This window comes from Schistocerca serialis, chromosome 2 (assembly GCF_023864345.2).
Source record: "Schistocerca serialis cubense isolate TAMUIC-IGC-003099 chromosome 2, iqSchSeri2.2, whole genome shotgun sequence".
Lineage (NCBI taxonomy): Eukaryota > Metazoa > Arthropoda > Insecta > Orthoptera > Acrididae > Schistocerca > Schistocerca serialis.
Genome location: NC_064639.1, coordinates 30,825,399 through 30,847,436, shown reverse-complemented (window position 1 = coordinate 30,847,436; position 22,038 = coordinate 30,825,399). Strand labels below are relative to the sequence as shown.

The following is a 22,038-nucleotide window of genomic DNA, read 5'->3' as shown; positions in this document are numbered from 1 at the left end:
TCCATAACGCGATAGAAGAAATATCTGCCAGCCAGATTGAACAACACTTAAATAAAGACTGGGAAACAAGCAACTGACAGATATTAAATAAGGGCAACAGACACACAGTAGCACTTCAGGAAACCGGGTAGAGAGATAAGGAATTACTTGGATAAGATAATTTTATTGTCCAGAATGAGATTTTCACTCTGCAGCGGAGTGTGCGCTGATATGAAACTTCCTGGCAGATTAAAACTGTGTGCCCGACCGAGACTCGAACTCGGGACCTTTGCCTTCGGCGGGCAAGTGCTCTACCAACTGAGCTACCGAAGCACGACTCACGCCCGGTACCCACAGCTTTACTTCTGCCGGTATCTCGTCTCCTACCTTCCGAACTTTACAGAAGCTCTCCTGCGAACCTAGCAGAACTAGCACTCCTGAAAGGTCCCGAGTTCGAGTCTCGGTCGGACGCACAGTTTTAATCTGCCAGGAAGTTTCAATTTTATTGTCATTAGGCCTTTTCAGCAATAGACATTTTTTTATACATATAACATAGCCAAACATTCCTATTTGCTTATGTAATGATTGTCAGTTGTTAGCTTGCAGTTCCATGTTGCAGTTAACAAAATTCTTTTAATTCACAGAAGGGGTTGGCAAAAAGCCATTTACTTAATTTTTCCCTAAATTCACACTCTGGAAGGCCTTGTACCCTCTGTGGAAGGTTACTAAATAGTTTGTCATCCACAACTTCAAAGATATTGATTGACTTTGGGAACCTATGGTAGGACATATGTAAGGAATTGTTATTTCTTGTGTTGTGACCATGATTATTATTTCTACGTTTTACTTCATGTGGATTATTTTTCACGTACTTTAACACTTGGTATATATACAGATTTATTACAGTCATTATTTTACCTTCAGAGAACAAAAGCTTACAATGTGCATTATGCTGAGAACATGTAGTGACTGTGACAAGCCATGTCCAAAACATTACTTCTGCAGAAGAAACCTGAGTTTCCCCAGGGAATACGCCCATAAGACATGGTACTTTGAAAAGTGTAAGATAAGATTTTTTTTTTTACGTTAAGCTTCTGATACACATTTCATACGACATCTTAATAAGTAAACTACTACAGATGATTTAACACTAATGTATTTCATATGTTGCTTCCAGGACAATGTCATCTAGGTATACCCAAGAACTTTATACAACAAGGATCATTAAAAGGAATTTTGTCCTTAGTGCTAAATATCATTTTTTGCATTTTGTTGTCATTCAGCACAAACCCATTAGACCTGAACCAATGTGACATTTGAGCGAGTGTATTGTCAGCACAATCTTTTAAATTATTTAGATCATTGTTGTTGTTCAGGAAAGTGGTGTCATCTGCAAATAGCAGTTTCTTGCAACTTATAAAGGATGGTAGGTCATTGATAATTACCAAAAACAAAAATTGTCCCAATATAAATCCCTGCAAAACTCCCACCTTAGTTTGTTTCTCGATAGACTTTTCTGTGACAATACACACTACTTGTCTATGGTTTTTGAGATAAGACTTCAGCAGTTTTAGGCTGTTCTCACAAAAAGTGGCCTGAGCAAATCCCTTCTTCTCAAACACTGGAACATCTTTAATTATTGTGTCTGTTGCATCTACTGTTTAAGATTTTTTTTATAAATCCCGGGGTAAGTAGTGGAAAGGAGAGAAATAAAAAACTAAAAGACTGGGTGTGGCAGTGGAATGACAGCTGTGTCGTGCTGGAATGGGAACAGGGAGGGGGCTGGATGGGTGAGAATAACCCACAGTCTGGCCACAGAGGAGCATTTCCCTCATAACCCAGTACCATCCAGGACTGCAGCAACTGAATTACATTCTCTGCCAGGTTTTTGATTACCTCTCGTCGTGCCCTGAAATGAGAAATGTCCTACCCACTACCCATTTTACGCCTTATACCATGGTATTCCACCGTCCACCGAACCTACACAATATACTCTTCCATCATTACACAACCCCTGCTCCAAGCCCCTTACATCATGGCTCATACCCCTGTAATAGACCTAGATGCAAATATGTCCCATACATCCTCCTATCACCACCTACTTCAATCCAGTCACTAACATTACCAATCACATCAAAGTCAGGGCTACCTGTGAAACCAGTCATGTGATCCATAAGCTAAGCTGCAACCACTGTGCTGCATTCTATGTAGGCATGACTACCAGCAAGCTGTCAGTCCACATGAATGGCCACCAACAAACTGTGGCCAAAAAACAAGTGGACCACCCTGTAGCTGAACACACTGCCAAACATGGTACCCATCATCTCAATGACTGCTTCACAAGCTGTGCCATATGGATCCTTCCCACCACCACCACCACCACCACCACCACCACCACCACCAGCTTTTCTGATTTGTGCAGTGGGAACTTTCCCTTCAATACATCCTATGTTCCCGTAACCCTACTGGCCTCAACCATCATTGTTCTCTTTTCCCTGCCCCTCCAGCCCCCTCCCTGTTCCCATTCCAGCACTACACAGCTATTTCACCGCCACATCGTGTTAATCTCTTTTTATTTCTCTCCTGCTCGCTACTTACCCCCTGCCCCCCCCCTCTCCCCCACCTAAACTGCAACACTTCACTGTCCACCACTCCCACCATACTATCCCTCCCCCTCTCTGCTCAACCTGCCTCCTTACCCCCACCCTGTCGCCACTCCCATTATGCACTGGTGCTGCTGTTCGCAGTGTAGTTTCATCTGTCAGCAGTAGGCGCGCACACGCTTCTGCGGTCTGAGACACCTTAAAGGCCGAAAGCTATGATTGTGTGAATCTTTTTATTGTGCCTATCGTGGCTCAGCATCTCCGCTATATGGTGAGTAGCAACTTTCCTTCTCTCGTATTGAACTGTCGTCGTTGGTTTTGCAAATCACTAACCCTGCACTTGTCAGTTGATAATTCTGGTTATGGCATAAGATCACTCTGTATTATAATGTCGTAATTGATAAATTTCTCAGCCTAGTGCACTTAAAACGATGTCCCATTTTTCTAAGAAGACACTACTAATGCCATGAGACCTGTACAATAATACTACTATTAGCTTCATACCACTTAGGAAAAGAACTGAATTTTGAAGGTACTCGTACAGTCAAAAGTAATTTAGATCCAAGTTACCAATCTGGGGCCTATAGCGTTTATAAAGGGAAACTGACCATAAAGAACAAACTGTCTGCAACCAAAGCTGTCCAGAGCGTGGTGACACAGTGTGTGTAACAGAACTGGTAATAAACATTTCACTCCAACCAAAGCAGACGTCGTTACTCTCATCTAGATCAGGAAATAATGGCTATACAATCATAAACGCGCACCCGTCTACCAAAATTGACAACCAAAGGTATAGGAAAGTCTAATAAAAATAAACACCTAAGAGTACTTTCCTGTGGTGCTTCATTAACATTTTTATGCAGCGACAGCAACTGATATTGTTTATAAAAGAATATACAGCCTACAGTTGCAGGTGAACTTTATAGTTTACCTAGGTTTCAACGTTATTAATAACGTCTTCTCCGGAACCTGCGAAAAGTTAATACAATGTGCTAGTAAAATATTAGATATGGTCATCCTACAGGATGCCTAGTGTAGTACTTACATAAATTATTATTTAAATGTTTGCCTAAAACAGGCCATGCCCTAAGTCAACTTTATAAAACTTGATGCATAACCATAAGATTTTGTCACTTCTATTAAACAAGCTGTAGCAATTTAACCTTAAGCCTGTTGTAGGGCCTCGTTGGGTGACTAGACTGCGGACCACGAGGGCTTCGCGGTGTGCCGCACAGAGGGCGGCGCACATGCACGAGACGTATAGAATCAAACTCTTATGCATCACGCGTCAGATAACATTTTTGCTATGAATTAATTTTACACTTCAATTAACTTAAAATAGTAAGGTATCCAGCATGACTACGTTTTACACTCTACTGCAGAGCCTTATAAACTGACCAACAAATGGCGTATGTACATTTGTGGGAAAGTTTCTGTTATTACAGAAACTGTAATGGTCACACGCATTACGAGTTACTTTAAACCTAATATAGGCTGGAAGCCTTCGAAGTATGCCCTATTTTTTAGATACAGTTGATCGTTCAGTAATTAGGTGTGCATAATTTTGTAGTTCGTCAAGCGTGTCCAGTCTATAGCCCTTAACTTCATGATGTAGTAGCTCTGTCACGTAAAGGTTTAGATGTATGAGCCATTTGCTTCTGCAAAGGCTGACACCAGTGTTCCTAAGCCCTTTATTCGAAGCTGCTCTTTAAACCTTGCTGCTATAGCTCTGCCTGTTTGACCTGTGCAATAACATGGGCAATCATCACTCATACTCTTGAGAATGACTTAAGTCAGCGAAATCAGGCGTAAATAAGATTATGAACCAAATTTCGCTTTAAACTATTAGTCGTCAAGAAGGAAATTTTAACACCTACAAGATAGGGCACCCGTTGAAAAATTCAGGAGACATTACGTATATAAGGAATCGACAACCATTTCTTGTTCTGATCTTGGGTTTGAGTATTTGTGTTTACTAAAGTCGTCCTTTTTCGCGTTTTCTTATTGTTGGTGCATCTGTGTGTGGCAAAATAACATGAGAAGTCTCACTGAGTTCTGCAGACAATTCAGTTTCTGAAGAAGTGACAGTAGCTTTAAATCGAAGAACAAATAGTTTTAAATGTTTAATATCAAAGCTGGTCTTTATTTACTGGCTGACTAGTTTCAAGCTTTATGCATTTTCACAAGCCACATAATTTACGAAAGGTTGGTTGGTTGGTTGGTTGGTTGGTTGGTTGGTTGGTTGGTTGGTTGGTTGGTTTTGAAGGGACCAAACAGAAAGGTCATCAGTCCCTTGTTTCAAATGTGGTCCATTCCGATAGTGCGACATCCCAGGAAAGTCAGAACAATAAAAGGGAAAACGCTGAAAAATGTAAAAGGGCAGTCATGTTGTCAATGGTAAAAACAAAATGAGGTAAGTCAGCAAGAGAGCTAACCCAATGCTATGCTAGAGGCAGGAAATATCCCACCTCTTCAGTCGCAGGTGGTCTTGCCTCTGCTGCTTCAAAGGTGCAGCCGCTAGAATGTAGAAGTGGGTATGGGAAAAGGAGACTAACCAATCCTAAAGAGAAACAAAGGTGAAGAAAAGAGGACCTAGGCCAGGGAGGGGAGTCAAGAATCTCCAAACACGGCTTACAGTGGGAGATACCCCAACACTCACCGCCCTGCCAAACAACAGAGAGAGATTAAAAACCTTAAAACTGAGAATAAAAACCACTTTCCCAGAGGAAACAGAACCATGTCGACCATCCAGGAATCGTCAGCAACATCAAAGGTGAAGTGCAGGGGAGTCTGTACTTAGCCCCCTTTTTTTGGCTCTGTGTGCTTTCAGCCAAAATGTGGGCTACTGACTGGAAGGCTCCACAACCACAAAGTGGGGGTGGCTCATCACGCAAAAGAAACCCATGGGTCAGCCTCGTATGGCCAATGCAGAGACGACAGTGTGTGGTAGAGTCCTTTCGGGATAGGCGAAAGGAAGAACGCCACGGGCCTGGTGTCACCTTAATCGCACAAAGTTTATTAGACAGGGACTAGCCTCCCAAGAATTGGCCCATGACTGTGCGAAGTGGGATTTGATGTGAAGCCGTAAATCCGCTGCAGGAGGGGTTACAGAAAACGGGGGGTAAGTGACGGTTCCCCCAGCCAAACGATCAGCGAGCTCATTACCCAGGATACCCACATGGCCAGGGACCCAAAGGAAGTCAACGGAACAAGCAGCACGGTGAATATCAGCGAGATGGTCATGGACTGCAGAGACTAAGGGATGGCGTGAAAAACACCGGTCAATAGCAAGAAGGCCACTCACAGAGTGCGTACATAACGCGTTTGTGTTGGGACTGTTTAATAAAAGTAAGGGCCAGGGAAATTGCCATTAATTCCGCAGTAAACACCCCACATGTAGGTGGCAGACGATTTGCCGTTCCAACAGAGGACGTGAAGGCATACCCCACATGATCAGCAGATTTAGAGCCATCAATGTAAAAAACAGCAGCATCCCGAAACTCCCATAAAATTTGGTAGAAAAAGGAACGGAACACCACCAGGGGGATGGAATCTTTCCGACCTCGGCTGGGATCCATCCGAATTCGAGGCCGAGAAACTAACCAAGGGGGAGGGAACCAAGGGGGAGGGAGCGAGGAAGACATGACAAAGAAGGAAGCTGAAAATCACGGCAAAGATACGCAAGGCCGAGCCCAACCAGTAAACCCGCCCGTGGGGGGAGTCGGGTGGGCGACGTCCATGGTCCATGGTTGGGACGGGACATAAGACACCACAAGCTGGGACCGCTGAACAGAAAGGGGGATCCCAGCTTCAACCTGTGGACTATCAACAGGGCTAGTATGGAAGGCACCAGTGGCCAAATGGATACCACGATGGTGGACAGGATCCAGCACATGCAGTGTGGAAGGAGCAGCTGGACCCTAAACTTGACAACCATAGTCCAAGCGAGACAGAACTAGAGCACGATAAAGATGGAGGAGGAGGAGGGAATGGTCCGCACCCCAAGACGAGTGGGCAAGGAAGCGGAGGACATGGAGTTTACAGAAACATCCTACCTTCAGGAGTCTGATACAGGGCAGCCAAGTGATCTTGCTCTCGAAAAGAAGACCCAGGAAACGAAACTGTGGGACCACAGGCAATCATTGTGCAGCGAGATAGAGCTCTGGATCAGGGTGGATTGTAGTACGGTGACAGAAGTAAACCGCCCGCGATTTTAAAGGAGAGAATTGAAACCCATGTGAGAGGGTCCATGCAGAGGCATGCCGTATAGCTACCTGGAGCTGCCGTTCTGCAGATGCCATCGAGGAGGAACTAACCCAAATGCAGAAATCGTCCACATACACGGCGGGGGCGACCAAGGGCCCAACAGAGGCCACAAGTCCATCGATAGCAATGAGGAAAAGGACACTCAAGACAACCCTGTGTGATGCCAGTCTCCTAAATCCGTGGAGAACTAAAAGCAGTACCAACTCGAACACTGAATGACCGATGGAACAGGAACTGGCGGATAAAAATCGGGAGTGGTCCCCGAAGACCCCACTGATGAAGGGTAAGTAAGATGTGATGGCGCCAGGCCGTGTCATAGGCCTTGCGAAGGTCAAAAAACACTGCAACCAAATGGCGGCGCTGGGAAAAAGCCTGCCAAACTGCGGATTCCAAGCGAAGTAAATGATCGATTGGAGACTGTCCCTCTCGAAAGCCACACTGGTAAGGGGACAATAGATACCGATATTTGAGGACCCAATTGAGCCGACAAGCTACCACCCGTTCAAGTAAGTTGTAAACAGCATTGGTCAGACTAATTGGCTGATAGCTGTCAAAAAATAGGGGGTTCTTACCAGACGGACAGGAACCATGATGCTATCCCTCCACTGAGAAGGGAAGTCACCCTGAAATTAGATATGGTTAAACACCCAGAGAAGATGTTGCTGTTGCAAAGCACTGAGATGTTGAAGCAGTTGGCTATGAATGGAGTCTGGTCCAGGGGCCGTATCATGAGGAAAAAGGTTCGTTGTATGATTTTGACTGACGAGGGGTAAAACATAAGGTGGAAGCTTCGGCCCGCTGTTTCCGGTGAGGAAAGCAGCTGCAGAGGAGGCTGATGCTGACGCTATTGCAAAATTGGTCGCAAGATGTTCCGCAAGAATCAACGGGTCTGTACAAAGGCCATTTGGGAGGTGAAGGCCTGGGAGGGTGGACTGCCGATGGCTACCTTGGAGAGAGCGAAGTGTAGCACATACCCGTGACATAGGGATAGTATAACCGAGGGAAGAAACTAATCGTTCCCAACCTATCCATTTGCTCAGTTTGATTAAATAACGGGCTTCAGTGCGAAGGCATTAAAAGGTAGTAAGAGGCACCCATCCATTGGCAGCCTTAAGGTGTTGCAAGGCTCAACAGTGATCACAGATGACAACAGCAATGGCTGCTCTCCACCACAGGACTTACTGGCGATGAAATGGTCCAGATGAGCTCGGTACAGTAAGGCTAGCAGCGCGAACAATCGCGTCAGACAAGTCACTTAGGACGTCATCAATACAACCTGACAAAGAAGGAGAATACACGACGTGTGCAGTGTATAGAGGCCAATCGGCGCGTTGTATAGACCAACGAGGTAACCTGTCCATCGGGGAGCAGGAAGGAAAGAGAGAGAATTAACGGGAAATGGTCACTATCACAAAGGTCGTCGTGTGGCGACCAGTGTAATGAAGGGAGGAGAGAGGGGGAAGAAAGAGAAAGATCAATGGCAGAAAAGGTACCATGACAGGCACTGAAATGAGTAGGGGAGCCATCATTAGGAAGGCACAAGTCGTGGTCTGTAATAAACTGATGTAACAGAAGACCTCGTCTAGATGGAAATGCACTGTCCCACAAGGGATGATGAGCATTAAAATTCCCGAGGAGGAGGAAGGGAGGAGGAAGTTGCTGAAGAACGGCAGTTAAGGCAGCAGGTGTAAGAGTCCTGTCAGGATGGAGATAAAGATTGCAAACCGTGACCTCAGAGTCCAGGTGGACCCTAACAGCAACCACTTCCAATGCAGTTTGAAGAGGAATCCATGTGCTACCAATGTCTGTACGGACCAACGTACGAACGCCACCAGAAACCCACAGGGGTCCAACCCGATTTGGACAGAAAACACGGAATCCACAGAGGGTCAGTGAGTGAACGTCAGTAAAATGAGATTCCTGTAGATCCACACAAGGTGCAGAGAAATATGAAATAAGAGATTTCAATTCCGGAAGGTGACGATAGTATCCATTACAATTCCATTGAATAACCACGGAACGATGATATAAATGGGGGTTGAACATGCGAAAGCCAGTCATACCACCGGGTCACCACCAGTCACCGACAAGGAGGGGGCGACATCCATGAACGACAGGTGAGAATTGGGTTGTGAAGCTAGTGATGGGGCCTCTGGTGACACCAGAGGCTCTTTGCCCCGGGACATGTTTCTTCTCTCTTTCTGTTCGAGATCGAGGAGGGCTGTGTGGCATAAAGGAGACAGCTGCAGCAAGATTGGGAACGGAAAGATCGGGCGATCTGGGGGCAGACAGACATCGGTTCTCGCGGTCATCGCGTGGCAGCAGACCTTTGGCCCGGAAGGTGATGGGAAGGGGCATCCCGGGAGTGGTGCCCTTTACCGGCAGACGCTGAAGGAGTGGGACACTTCTACAGCTGGGTAGGGGGAGCAGCGCCCAGAGGAGGTGGTGTGGGAGCTGCAGGGAAGGGGGGAGGAGAGGGGTCCGGGAGTGGGATAAGGAAGGGGGAGGAAGGGGTGAAGATGTAACTAAAGCATATCTAGACGTCACGGACACAGGGTGAAGACATGTAAACTTCTTACGAGCCTCTGTGTAGGTTAAACGATCGAGGGACTTGTACTCCTGTATCTTCTTTTCCTTCTTATATACTGGGCAATCTGGTGAACGTGGAGAATGATTGCCATGACAATTAACACACACAGGTGGGGGAACACAGGGACTCCCCCCCCCCCCCCCCCCCAGGGGATCCACAACTCTTTTGTGGATACGTGTGTAGCGAGCACGGGACCCCGAGCTAATGTGGCCTTCCTTCCTTTCCGGGCTGCATACCTTCCCTTTCCGTATCCTTCCCCATCCCCCATCTTCGCCCCCCCCCCTCACCTCTGGCTCTTTCCTTCCCTTTCTCCCCCTCTGGGAGTATGGTTTGTGCCTACGCCCGGAGACGGACGCTTGTAAATGTACCGCACTCTTCGCCTTCCTTGCTTGTATGTCTTCATCTTTCTTCGTCCTTCTCTATTCCTTACCTCTTCTCTTTACCTCTTCTCTTTACCCTTTTCTCCGCTGCGGCGTTTGAGACCTCTCTTCTTTCCTTTACCTGTCTCTTTCTTTCGCCCTGTGCGTGTCTGAAGGCCGACCCACGCACTTCCATGCGTAGCCGATGACGGGGTAACGCGTAATTCCCCGCCCCGGGTAGACAGGTAGGACACGTACGTACCCCCTGGTAACGGCCAGGCCCAGGGAGGGGTGATTACCCGAGCTGATACCTTCCGAAAGTGCCGATTGGTCCCTCCGTCCGTTTGTCGGGAGGTGTGACCTGAGGTGTGAACAATCATCTAAGGCGGGTGTGCCCTCGGTGAGGGCCCCCACAAGGGAGGAGCGCGCCATCGGAGACGCCGGTAATCATGGGGGATTCTTCCGCAATGATTTCCTCACCTTCCACTATGTCTGCTCACAAACGTAAGTTCACTGAGTCTCAGCCACAGACGGTTCTTCCATCGTTGCCACAGTTCCTTGTTGTTTCTCGGTCTGACGAACGGGTTGACCGTGGGAAAGTCGTGACCTTCATTATTCAGAAAGGTGTCGACGCAATTGCAGGTCCTGTAAAGTCTTGTTCCAGATTACGGAATGGCACCCTGTTGTTAGAAACACACAGTGCCCTCCAGACTCAAAAATTGCTGCGTACTTCTCTGCTCCACACCTTCCCTGTCCAGGTGGAAGCGCACCATACCTTAAATTCGTCATGTGGAGTCGTTTATACACGCTCCCTCGATGGATTGTCTGATGAAGAAATTCAGCACTACCTGTCTGACCAGGGCGCCACGGCTGTTCATCGGGTTATGAAAAGGGTTGACTCGAACATCATTCCAACCCGCACTGTCTTCTTGACATTTGACAACGTTCAACTCCCATCAAAAATCAAAGCAGGCCATGAGGTAATTTCCGTTCGCCCTTATGTCCCAAACACTACGCGTTGCTATCGATGTCAGCGGTTCAATCACACCAGCCAGTCCTGTTCCAATCCGGCCAAATGTGTTGTGTGTGGCAAGGATGCCCATGAGGGTGCTTGTCCACCTCCATCCTCTCGTTGCATCAACTGTATGGATGACCACGCTGCTTCCTCTCGAGATTGCCCCGTTTTTAAGGACGAAAAGCTCATGCAGGAAATCAGAGTGAAGGAAAGTGTCGACCTTTGCTGCTCGAAAATTATTCGCCAGTCGACAGCCCACCGTGCCTCAGACAGGCAAATACAGCACTGTCCTTGCTTCTCCTCGGCCAACAAAGGAGGCGGCCACGCAGACTTGCGACCTCACCTTTAGTACCACGGTCGTCAGATCGGCCAGCGCAAAGATCGCCTGTTCAACCTCACCACTTTCGCCTGCCCACTCTATGGCTCACCCTTCGTCGGGTTCTGCTAAATCTCGAGCCCAAAAGTCAGACGCCAAGTCTTCGAAAAAAGAGCATTCTCGTGAAGAGATTTTATGTACTGCAACTTCTCAACCATCGGTTCCTCCTTCATCTAAACATCATACTTCCAAGAAGGCTACGAAGAAACACAGTTCCTCTCCTTCTCCGCCAAAGCGTGTCGCATCTACAGCACCACCTGGCGGAAATCGACCTCGGCCGTCTTCTGTGTCGCCGAGGCGCACTGCTGGTGGCCGGTCAACTGGCCGATCGTTGGTGGCAGGAGCTGCTCCTGACCAACCTATGGATCAGGATCTTCTGCCTTCGACTGAATGCCATTCCATGCTGTCGGTCGCAAGCTCTGAGCAGTCGTTGAGTTGACAGCACCCTTGGTCACGTTCCTCCATTTTCTGTTCACCCTATGTCCATTATCCACTTGAATATCCGCGGCATTCGAGCCAATCGGGATGAATTGCCGATCCTCTTACGATCCTACTCGCCGGTCATCTTCTGTCTTCAGGAAACAAAGCTGCGTCCCCATGACCGCTTTGTTCTCCCTCATTTTCAGTCTGTCCGATATGACCTCCCCTCTGTTGAAGGCACTCCAGCCCATGGACTCCTCATGATTCTGCTCCATGATACTCTCCATTATCACCCAATCCCCTTAAACACTTCCTTCCAAGCTGTCGCCGTCCGTCTTTCCCTTTCTGGATACACGTTCTCCCTTTGTACGCTATACATTCCATCGTCCACACCAATGGCACAAGCTGATCTCCTTCATCTTCTTGATCAGCTTCCACCCCCCCTATTTGCTGGTTGGGGACTTCAATGCCCACCACCCGCTTTGGGGATCTCCACACCCTTGTCCACGTGGCTCACTATTGCTAGACGTCTTCCACCAAGCGGATCTAGTCTGCCTCAACACGGGGGTCCCCACATTTTTGTCTGCCTCCACGACAAATTTATCTCATTTGGACCTTGCGGTCGGTACTGTTCCGCTAGCTCGGCGCTTCGAATGGTTCGCCCTTGATGATACACACTCGAGTGACCACTTTCCATGTGTTCTTAGACTGCAGCCTCAACTGCCATATATGCGCTCGCGACGCTGGAAGTTTGGCGAAGCCGATTGGACACTTTTTTCGTCTCTAGCGACATTCGATGACCGTCGCTTTCCCAGCGTCCACGATGAGGTCACACATGTTACTGACGTTATTCTCACAGCTGCAGAACGTTCAATACCACGCACCTCCGAATTGCCCCGGCGCCCCCCAGTTCCTTGGTGGAACGAGGCATGCCGTGACGCAATACGTGAGCGGCGACGTGCTCTTCGCATTTTCCGTCACCATCCAACTTTGGCCACCTGTATCAGCTATAAGCAGCTCCGTGCGCGATGCCGTCGCGTCATCCGCGATAGCAAGAAGGCAAGCTGGAAATTCTTTATTAGCTCATTTAACACCTTCACTCCCTCCTAGGAAGTTTGGAGTCGGCTTCGACGGTTCTCAGGCGCGCCTAATTTCTCCCCGGTGTCTGGGCTCACTGTCGCGCATGATACCTTAGTGGACCCCATCGCAATTTCTAACTCACTGGGTCAGCACTTTGCTGAGATTTCGAGATCTTCAAATTACCCGCCAGCGTTTCTCCCGAAGAAACGTGCAGCGGAAGTGCTACATCTTGCTTTCTCCTCTCAAAATCACGAAAGCTACAATACTGATTTCTCCATGTGGGAACTCCAATATGCCCTCTCTTCTTCTCGCTCCTCCGCCCCAGGACCGGATGGTATCCATGTCCAAATGTTGCTGCATTTATCAACCCATAGTCTGCGTTACCTCCTTCGCCTTTATAATCGAATTTGGACCGACAGTACCTTTCCCAGACAATGGCGGGAAGCTATTGTCGTTCCTGTTCCGAAACCTGGAAAGGACAAACATCTCCCCTCTAGCTATCGCCCCATTTCTCTCACGAGTAGTGTCTGTAAGATTTTGGAGCGTATGGTGAATTACCGTTTAGCTTGGTGGCTGGAATCCCGCAGTCTTTTAACAGCTGCCCAATGCGGATTCAGAAAGCATCGTTCAGCAGTTGACCATCTTGTTGTTCTCTCCACTTATATCATGAACAATTTTCTCCGGAAACGCCAAACGGTAGCAATATTTTTTGATCTGGAGAGAGCATACGATACCTGTTGGAGGACAGGCATCCTTCGCACACTGTTCTCTTGGGGCTTTCGAGGGCGGCTGCCCCTTTTTCTTCGCGAATTTATGGCAGAGCGCACATTTAGGGTGCGGGTGAACACTACTCTCTCCCGTACTTTCTCCCAAGAAAACGGGGTACCCCAGGGCTCCGTGCTGAGTGTTGTACTGTTTGCCATAGCTATAAATCCAGTTATGGATTGTCTCCTTCCTGATGTCTCGGGCTCCCTCTTTGTGGACGATTTTGCGATCTACTACAGCTCTCAACGGACCAGCATTCTTGAACGACGCCTTCAAGGATGTCTCGATCGCCTCCACTCTTGGAGCATCGAAACCGGCTTCCGTTTCTCTCCCAGTAAGACCGTTTGTGTTAATTTTTGGCGACGTAAGGAGTTTCTTCCACACTCATTACATCTAGCACCTGTCAACCTTCCTTTTTCGGACGTCGCTAAATTCTTGGGTCTTATGTTTGACAGAAAACTGTGCTGGTCCTCCCACGTTTCCTATCTTTCGGCTCGCTGTCTGCGATCGCTTAACACCCTCCGTGTCCTGAATGGTACCTCCTGGGGAGCGGACCGAGTGGTCCTTCTCTGCTTCTATCGCGCCTTAGTGCGCTCGAAATTGGATTATGGAAGCATAGTCTACTCCTCTGCTCGGCCGTCTATTCTTCGGCGTCTCGACTCTATCCACCACCGTGGATTACGTTTAGTGTCTGGAGCTTTTTACACCAGCCCTGTGGAAAGCCTTTATGCTGAGACTGCTGAACCTCCGCTGTCCAATCGGCGGGCAGTCCTTCTGAGTCATTATGCTAGCCATCTGTCTTCCATGCCTGCTAATCCAGCCCATGACATTTTTTTCGACGCCTCCTTTGATGTAGGGTATGCATGCCGCTCCTCCTCCCTACTACCCCCGGGAGTCGGCTTCCGTCAACTGCTCCATTCTCTTTCCTTCCGCTTTCCAAAAACCTTCTTGACAACTTGGGGTACAGCACCGCCTTGGCTCCGTCCCCGGACCTGCCTGCTCCGTGACCTTTGTCGATTTACCAAGGATGGTACCCCTACACTTGTTTATCGTCAGGCATTTGCTGCTCTATGTGCCCATATGACGGTCGCCACATTTATTTACACCGACGGCTCGAAAACATCGTTTGGTGTAGGGAGTGCCTATATTGTTGGCGACACCCCTAATCAATTTCGGCTTCCCGACCAGTGTTCGGTGTATACTGCGGAGCTTTACGCTGTTCTCCAGGCTGTCCACTACATCCGCCGCCATCAGCGGATACAGTACGTTATCTGCTCAGATTCTCTCAGCTCTCTCCTCAGTCTCCAAGCTCTTTATCCTGTGCACCCTCTGGTCCACCGGATTCAGGACTGTCTGCGCTTTCTCCACCTGGGGGGCGTCTCAGTGGCGTTCCTCTGGCTCCCGGGACACGTTGGTATCTGTGGAAATGAGGAGGCCGATATTGCAGCCAAGGCTACAATCTCTCTTCCTCGGCCAGCTATTCCATCGATTCCTTTCTGCGATCTACGAAGCGTTTTATGTCGTCGTGTTGTTCATTTATGGCACGCGCATTGGTCAACACTTCCCCATAATAAATTGCGGGAAGTGAAAGCTGTTCCTTGCGCTTGGACCTCTTGCTCCCGAACGCGTCGTCGGGAGGAGGTAATTTTAACTAGACTCCGGATAGGGCATTGTCTGTTTAGCCATCGACATCTTTTAAGCGGCGATCCTCCCCCACTCTGTCCCCACTGCTCTCAGCTGTGGACGGTAAGACACCTTTTAATTGAATGCCCGTATTTTAATCCGTTACGCGCCCGTCTACAGCTATCGCCCGATCTATCGTCGATTTTAGCAGATGACACGCGCTCAGCCTAACGCATTCTCCAGTTTATTAGTGCCAGTGAAATGACGTCAGTCATTTGAAGCTTTTTTTGGGGACAATTAACCGCTTTCTGTAGTGGATTTTCAAGCCTTCCTTCTGCTTTTAGTTTCTCCAATTTTATGACTTGGTTCCCATTGCTGCTGGTTTTCAATTTCGTTTTTTTACTGTTTCCTAAGTCACGGGCTGGGCGCTAACGACCATAGCAGTTTTGCGCCCTAAAATCAAAACAAAAAAAACTCGTTCGACCTATACTTGAGTATTGCTCATCAGTGTGGGATCCGTACCAGATCGGTTTGACGGAGGAGATAGAGAAGATCCAAAGAAGAGTGGCGCGTTTCGTCACAGGGTTATTTGGTAACCGTGATAGCGTTACGGAGATGTTTAATAAACTGAAGTGGCAGACTCTGCAAGAGAGGCGCTCTGCATCGCGGTGTAGCTTGCTCGCCAGGTTTCTGAGGGTGCGTTTCTGGATGAGGTATCGAATATATTGCTTCCCCCTGATTATACCTCCCGAGGAGATCACGAATGTAAAATTAGAGAGATTAGAGCGCGCACGGTAGCTTTCGGACAGTCGTTCTTCCCGCGAGCTATACGCGACTGGAACAGGAAAGGGAGGTAATGACGGTGTCACGTAAAGTGCCCTCCGCCACACACCGTTGGGTGGTTTGCGGAGTATAAATGTAGATGTAGGTACCGATGACTCGTAGTTTGGTCCTTCCCTCCACCCCCCACCCCACCCCCCGTGGTTTAAACAAAGCAACCAACCAACATAATGTGCAATAAACGGAATAAAAATTTATATTCTGGAAGAAGCAGAAGTGAGCTTACAAAAACCACTAAGTAAATGAAGTGAAGGTACTGTGCTACCTTGGCAGCAAAAAATTTGTAACGCGTGGAACAAGGAGGATCGAACAAGGCGACTAGCACAGGCAGAGTGCGTTACTGGACAAGGGAAGTATGCCAAAATCAAACACTGACGACGTACGTCTGGAGCACATCACACTTTTGTAACAGTACATCTTGCTTGCCAACTTGTTGACTTTCAATTGGACACGGGAGCATGTGTAACTTTGCTTAATAGTGCCACATATGAACAGTTAGACTCACCACGCCAGTCAAAATGTAGCACACACCTAAATGTATACAACAAACATTAAATCCCAGTACCTGGACAGTGTAGTCGACGTACAGTAAATTTCACTGTCGTAGTGAGAGATTTGTGTTGCCATCAAGAGATAATAAAAATATTTTTGTCTTACCTTCGTTTGTCTTGGATGATAAGGCGAAACAAAGTACATTGACTTAAGTGAATACTTCTAATCCAAAAGACAGTGTAGGTAATTTGCTCAGTTTAGGAAATCAATTATTTTTCTGATGGATTTGGAAACGTTAGTAATTTTGTAGCGCACATTACCGTGAAAGACAATGCACAGCCAACGTTTCTGGTTTCGGCCCGTTCCCATTGCTTTACGAGACAAGCTAGTGAATTAAAAAATTGCAAGACAGTGGTGTGATTGCTCCGATATAAGCTAATCAGTGGGCAAGTCCATTGCGTTCGATGCTTACGCCACCTGGTCGCATTTTTGTAGGCTTCAAAACTATCGTCACTACAGACATTTTCACTTACCCATTGCCCCGCCCTGTGGCCTTAAGGATAGGAAAATAACGGCCTGTGCCAAGTCTAAGATATATATTTCAAGCAGGTATATTTGCAAATACCACTAGATGAAGAATCACAGAATGTTTGTTGTTGTTGTTACACATTTAGGCCTGTTAGAGTAGTTGCATTTGTCCTTCGGCTGTGCTTCCGCACCCACCATTTTCCTACATTACGTCCGCCCACGGTAGCTGAGTGGTCAGCGCGACACCGACCCAGCCGGGAATCGAACCCGGGCCCTTAGGATTGACAGAGATTTTCCCCGCTCGGGGACTAGGTGTTGTGTTGTCCTAATCATCATTATTTCATCCCCATCGACGCGCAAGTCGCCGAAGTGGCGTCAAATCGAAAGACTTGGCGTGTGACGAGGGCCTCCAGTCGGGTAGACCGCTCGCCTGGTGCATCATCCTACATTACTTTTGAACTGCTGACTGCTCAAGTGCCGTTCTGTTCGAACTGCCTTGACGAGATTGTCGTCTCTGGCAGTACGCCAGAGGAACACACTGCCAGTTTGAGTGTTATTTTCAGAGTGTTATCAGATGCAGGACTCAATTGTCGTCTCGAAAAGTGACTTTCTTCAGACAGAAGTACAGTACTTACGCCATCTGATAGTCAGGGCATGCACCCCCTCCAATCCCGTTCGCTTCCAATCCGTGACCTGAATATTTATCTGAATATAGTTCAGTGCTAGGCGATGAACTGCAAGTTGACGTGCTACATTCGTTTCGTTTCATTCCGAACGATTCTCCCCTTCTCTCACCTCCCCCCCGCCCCTCCCCCGCCTCCCCCCCGCCTAATGGCGTTCGCCACTCTTTGGCGTGTGTGCGCTTGGCCAACATGGGGCACCAGCCTTCGCAGTGTTTTTCTCCTTCCTTGCTGCATGTCCATCCTCTTGCTATACTTCCTCCCCTCCCTTGGGCAACATGTCTAGGACGTCACTGGGATTCTTCTGCATTGTCTGTCGCAGAGCTAACAACAGTCTCACCTATGTTTGTCGCTCCCTTTTCCTTTCTTCGTTCCCCTTCTCCTCTCGTTCCCCCGCTTCGGCGTTTGAGGTTCATCTTTTTCTTCGTCCTCCCTGTGCGCTCCTGAGGGCCGTCTCACGCGTCTAACGCGTAACGGGTGACTGGGTAATGCATAATTCCCAGCCCTGGGTCGACAGCTACGGTTCGCACATACCCACTGGTACGGGTCCAGGGAGGGATGATTGCCTGAGCTGCAACCTTCCCAAATTGCCGATTGGTCCCTCCGTCAGATGTGGCCTGAGATGTGACGAATGACCTAAGGCGGGTGCACCCCCTTGGGCATGGAGCCCCCAGTTGGAAGGAGCTTGCCGTCGGAGGTGCTGGCAATCATTGGGAAGGTGATCGATTCGTTGCGAGAAGATCCCCATCAGTGTTTACGAAACGTAAACGTCATGAGGCTAATGATTGAAAGACCCTTCACGCTGCACCATGGTTGCTCATAGTGTCATGTGCTGAAGACGGTCAGTCTTTCGACACGGTAAACCCGTTTATTATTCAGAAAGTTGTTGATGCGATTGCTGGCCCTGTGAAATCCTGCTCTTGTTTATGGAATGGCACTTGTGCTTGAGAATCAGAAGCCATCTCCAAAAGCAAACTGCTTGCTGCCTTGCTTTTCCATGGCTGCCCTGCCCTGTTTGCGTTGAGGCCATAGAACTTCGAATTCTTCCCATGGTGTAATTTACACCAGGCTACTCGATGGTCTAACCGAGGCTGAAATCCAACTTTACCTCTCTGATCACGGTATCACTGCCGTCCATCGTGTAATGAAAAAGGCAGATTCCTCCGTAGTACCCACCCGTCCTCTCTGTCACTTTTGATAGTGGTGCTGCTGTCCAAGATCAAAGCAGGCTATGAAATCGTCACAGTCCGGCCATACAGTCCGAACCCGATGCACTGCTAAGAGTGTCATCGTTTCAACCACACTAGAACGTCTCGTCGACACCCAGCCAAATGTGTAACCTTTGGTAGGGTTGCACACGAGGGCGATTGGCTGCCGCCTCCTCCCTGCTGTATCAACTTCAATGGTGGCCATATCTCCTCCCCCCGGGATTATCCCGTGTATCTTGATGAGCGGGCCATCAAAGTGATGCGAGTAAAGGAAAAGGAGCCTTACCCAGTAGCTCGCACGTTATTTGCTAGTCGGAAACCCTGTGGTCTCCCGTCAAGAACAGAACTATGGGTGCTAGTTTCCCCTTCCTTCATGAAGGACATGGTCATGCAAACATACGACCTCAAATTCAGCTGTAAGGTAGTGAAATCGCCCAGTGTCAAGGCAACAGCGCCAGTCCCTCCCCCCCATCTCGCTGTGCTACAAACCCTCAAACTCCCCCCTCACGGGGCGAAGCCACCAGCTACACAACCAGTAGGCAGGAAAGGACAGAAGGGGTACTCCCATGAAGAATTCCTCCATTCCTCCAACCAAACAGAAACTTACTCTAGCGGAATAATTCGATCCTTTCCGGTTAAAGGCAAACGGTCTTCTCATACGCCACCTCGAAGATCCTCTTCGATGGTGTCGACACGTGATACCTAAGCTCAGCGTGTCGCTGATGCCCGCCAACAACCGTTTTTTCTGTATTGGACTCCACAGACAGACCACACAAGCACGCTGATGGTTCTGTGGTCCCCATGGAGCCGGATCCTCCTGATTCTGTGCGCTGTAGTAGCGTCACCATCTCACGGGGATGTCATGCTGCTCATACGGGATGACATTCACAGTAAACCCACCTCCATGATTACATATCGTCGTTGCAGTTCGCCTTTTCCTTTCCCACATGACCTTTTCCCCTCTGTACTATTTATGTCCCTCTGTCATTCGATGTCATCGTGGTAGACTTCCTTCAGATTATTGGGCAGCTACCTCCTACATGTTTACTACATCCCCTTTGCACCTCTCTGACAGGTCCTGGTAGAACCGCAACCTTGGATGACGTCTTAACAAACTGAAGCATCCACTTTCCTTACCGACTCCTCGCGCACCTGTTCTCATTTGGACCTATCATTTGGCACTGCCCAGCTTGCCCTTTGTCCTGAGTGGTCCATTCTTTCTGACACCTACTCGAGCGACCATTTCCCGTGTGCTCTCAGTTTGCCGACTCGTACCCCAGCTGCACGCACGCCCAAATGGCAGCTTACCAAGGCTGATGGGCAGCTTTATTTCTACCTGGCGACTTTAGAAGAAAAAGATTTCCCCAGTTGTGATGACTAGGTGGGCTATCTCACCAACATTATCCTTACTGCTGCAGAACATTCCATTCCTCGCACTTCCTCTTGACCACGTCGTGTCCCAGTCTCTTGGTGGACTGAGGCATGCCGCGATGCAATTCGCTCGCGGAGGCGTGATCTCCACGTTTTTAACCGTTGCATGCATCTGTTTACAGTGAATGAAGTTTGCCATTCTAGACAAAGTGTCATCGTGTTCTTCGGGATACCAAACGAGCAAGCCGTATTTCATTCACTACTTCTTTTAACAGTTCCACCACTTCCTCTGTCATGTGGGCCAACTACCGACAACTCTCTGGGACCAAGATCCATTCCCCAATTTCCGGCCTCACAGTAGCAGACGATGTTATTTTGGACCCTATTGCGATCTCCTACACCTTGGGCCACCATTTTGCTGAAGTTTCGAGCTCTTCCCACAATCACCCTGCCTTCCTCCATCGGAAACGAGCGGAGTAGGCTCGGGCGATACCCTTCTCTTCTCCGAATCGTGAGAGCTAGAATGCTGCATTTACTAGCTAGATCATGCTCTCACTACATCCCGATCCTCCGCCCCAGTGCCGAATGCCATCCACATTAAGATGTTGCAGCACCTTTCTCTTGCGGGCAAGCACTTCCTGCTTAACACTGCACAACGTCCGGAAAATGTGCCCTCCGCCCAGATGCGGACGTGAGCCACCATCATAACCATATGAGTCTGGTAAGGACAAAAACCTTCCTTCTAGCCACCACTCCATATCTAACCAGCTGTGTTTGCAAGGTGATGGAATGTATGATTCATGCCTGGCTGCTATGGTGGTTAGTCTCGCAATTTATTAACCACTGCAGTGTGGATTTCGAGTGTGCAGTTCTGCAGTTGACCATCTCGTCACTATCCACCTGTGTCAAGAGTGGTTTTCGGCAGAAATCAGACTGTGGCCATGTTGTTAGACACGGAGAAAGTATAAAACACCTGCTGGAGGACTGTTATCCTCTGTACTCTCTACACGTGGAGCTTCCATGACTGCCCACTCCGTTCGCTTCAGGAAGTCATTAAACACAGTTTTCAAGGTACGTGTGGGTTCTGCTTTGCTGAATAAAGGTATTCGACAAAACGGTGTGCCTCCTAAGCGTTGTCCTCTTTGCTATCGCCACTAACTCTATAATGGCATGCCTCCCCCTGGGCATCTCCGGCTTCTTTTTCTTGATGATTTTGCCGTCTATTGCAGTTCTCCACGAACTATTGTCATAGTGCAGAGTCTTCAGCAATGTCTCGATCGTTTTCACTCGTAGAGCATAGACAACAGGATTAGTTTCTCCACACACAACCATTTGTATGAATTTCTGGCTGAGCAATTGGTTTCTTCCGCCATCTTTATATCTTGGGTCTGTTGCTCTTCCATTCGATGGGCCGGTCTGACCGAGCGGTTCTAGGCGCTACAGTTTGGAACCGCGAGGCCACTACGGTCGCAGGTTCGAATCCTGCCTCGGCCATGGATGTGTGTGATGTCGTTTGGTTAGTTAGGTGTAAGTAGTTCTAAGTTCTAGGGGACTGATAACATCGGAGGTAAAGTCCCATAGTGCTCTGAGCCATTTGAACCATTTTTCTGCGCCCTCCCACGTGCTTACCTGGCAGACCACTGCATGTGGTCCCTCAATGTCCTAGGTGTCTCCAGTGGTACTTCCAGGAGAGCAGATCGAACCACCCTCTCTTTTTTTGTACCGGACGCTTGTATAAACGAAACACCCACAGGCCAGTTTCGAATGGACATCTGCACATCTGTCCCTCTTACGCTGTCAATACTATCCATCAACGTGGCATCCGTTGGGCCACTGGGGCCTT

At 48.4% G+C, this 22,038-nt stretch overlaps 1 non-coding gene across 1 annotated transcript; it reads right to left on the bottom strand.

Moving 5' to 3' along the window:
- Positions 1 to 238: 238 nt before the first annotated feature.
- On the bottom strand, positions 239 to 313 carry Trnar-ccg (transfer RNA arginine (anticodon CCG)). Its single transcript has one exon. It is a non-coding gene; the product is annotated as a tRNA-Arg (tRNA).
- Positions 314 to 22,038: the final 21,725 nt, after the last annotated feature.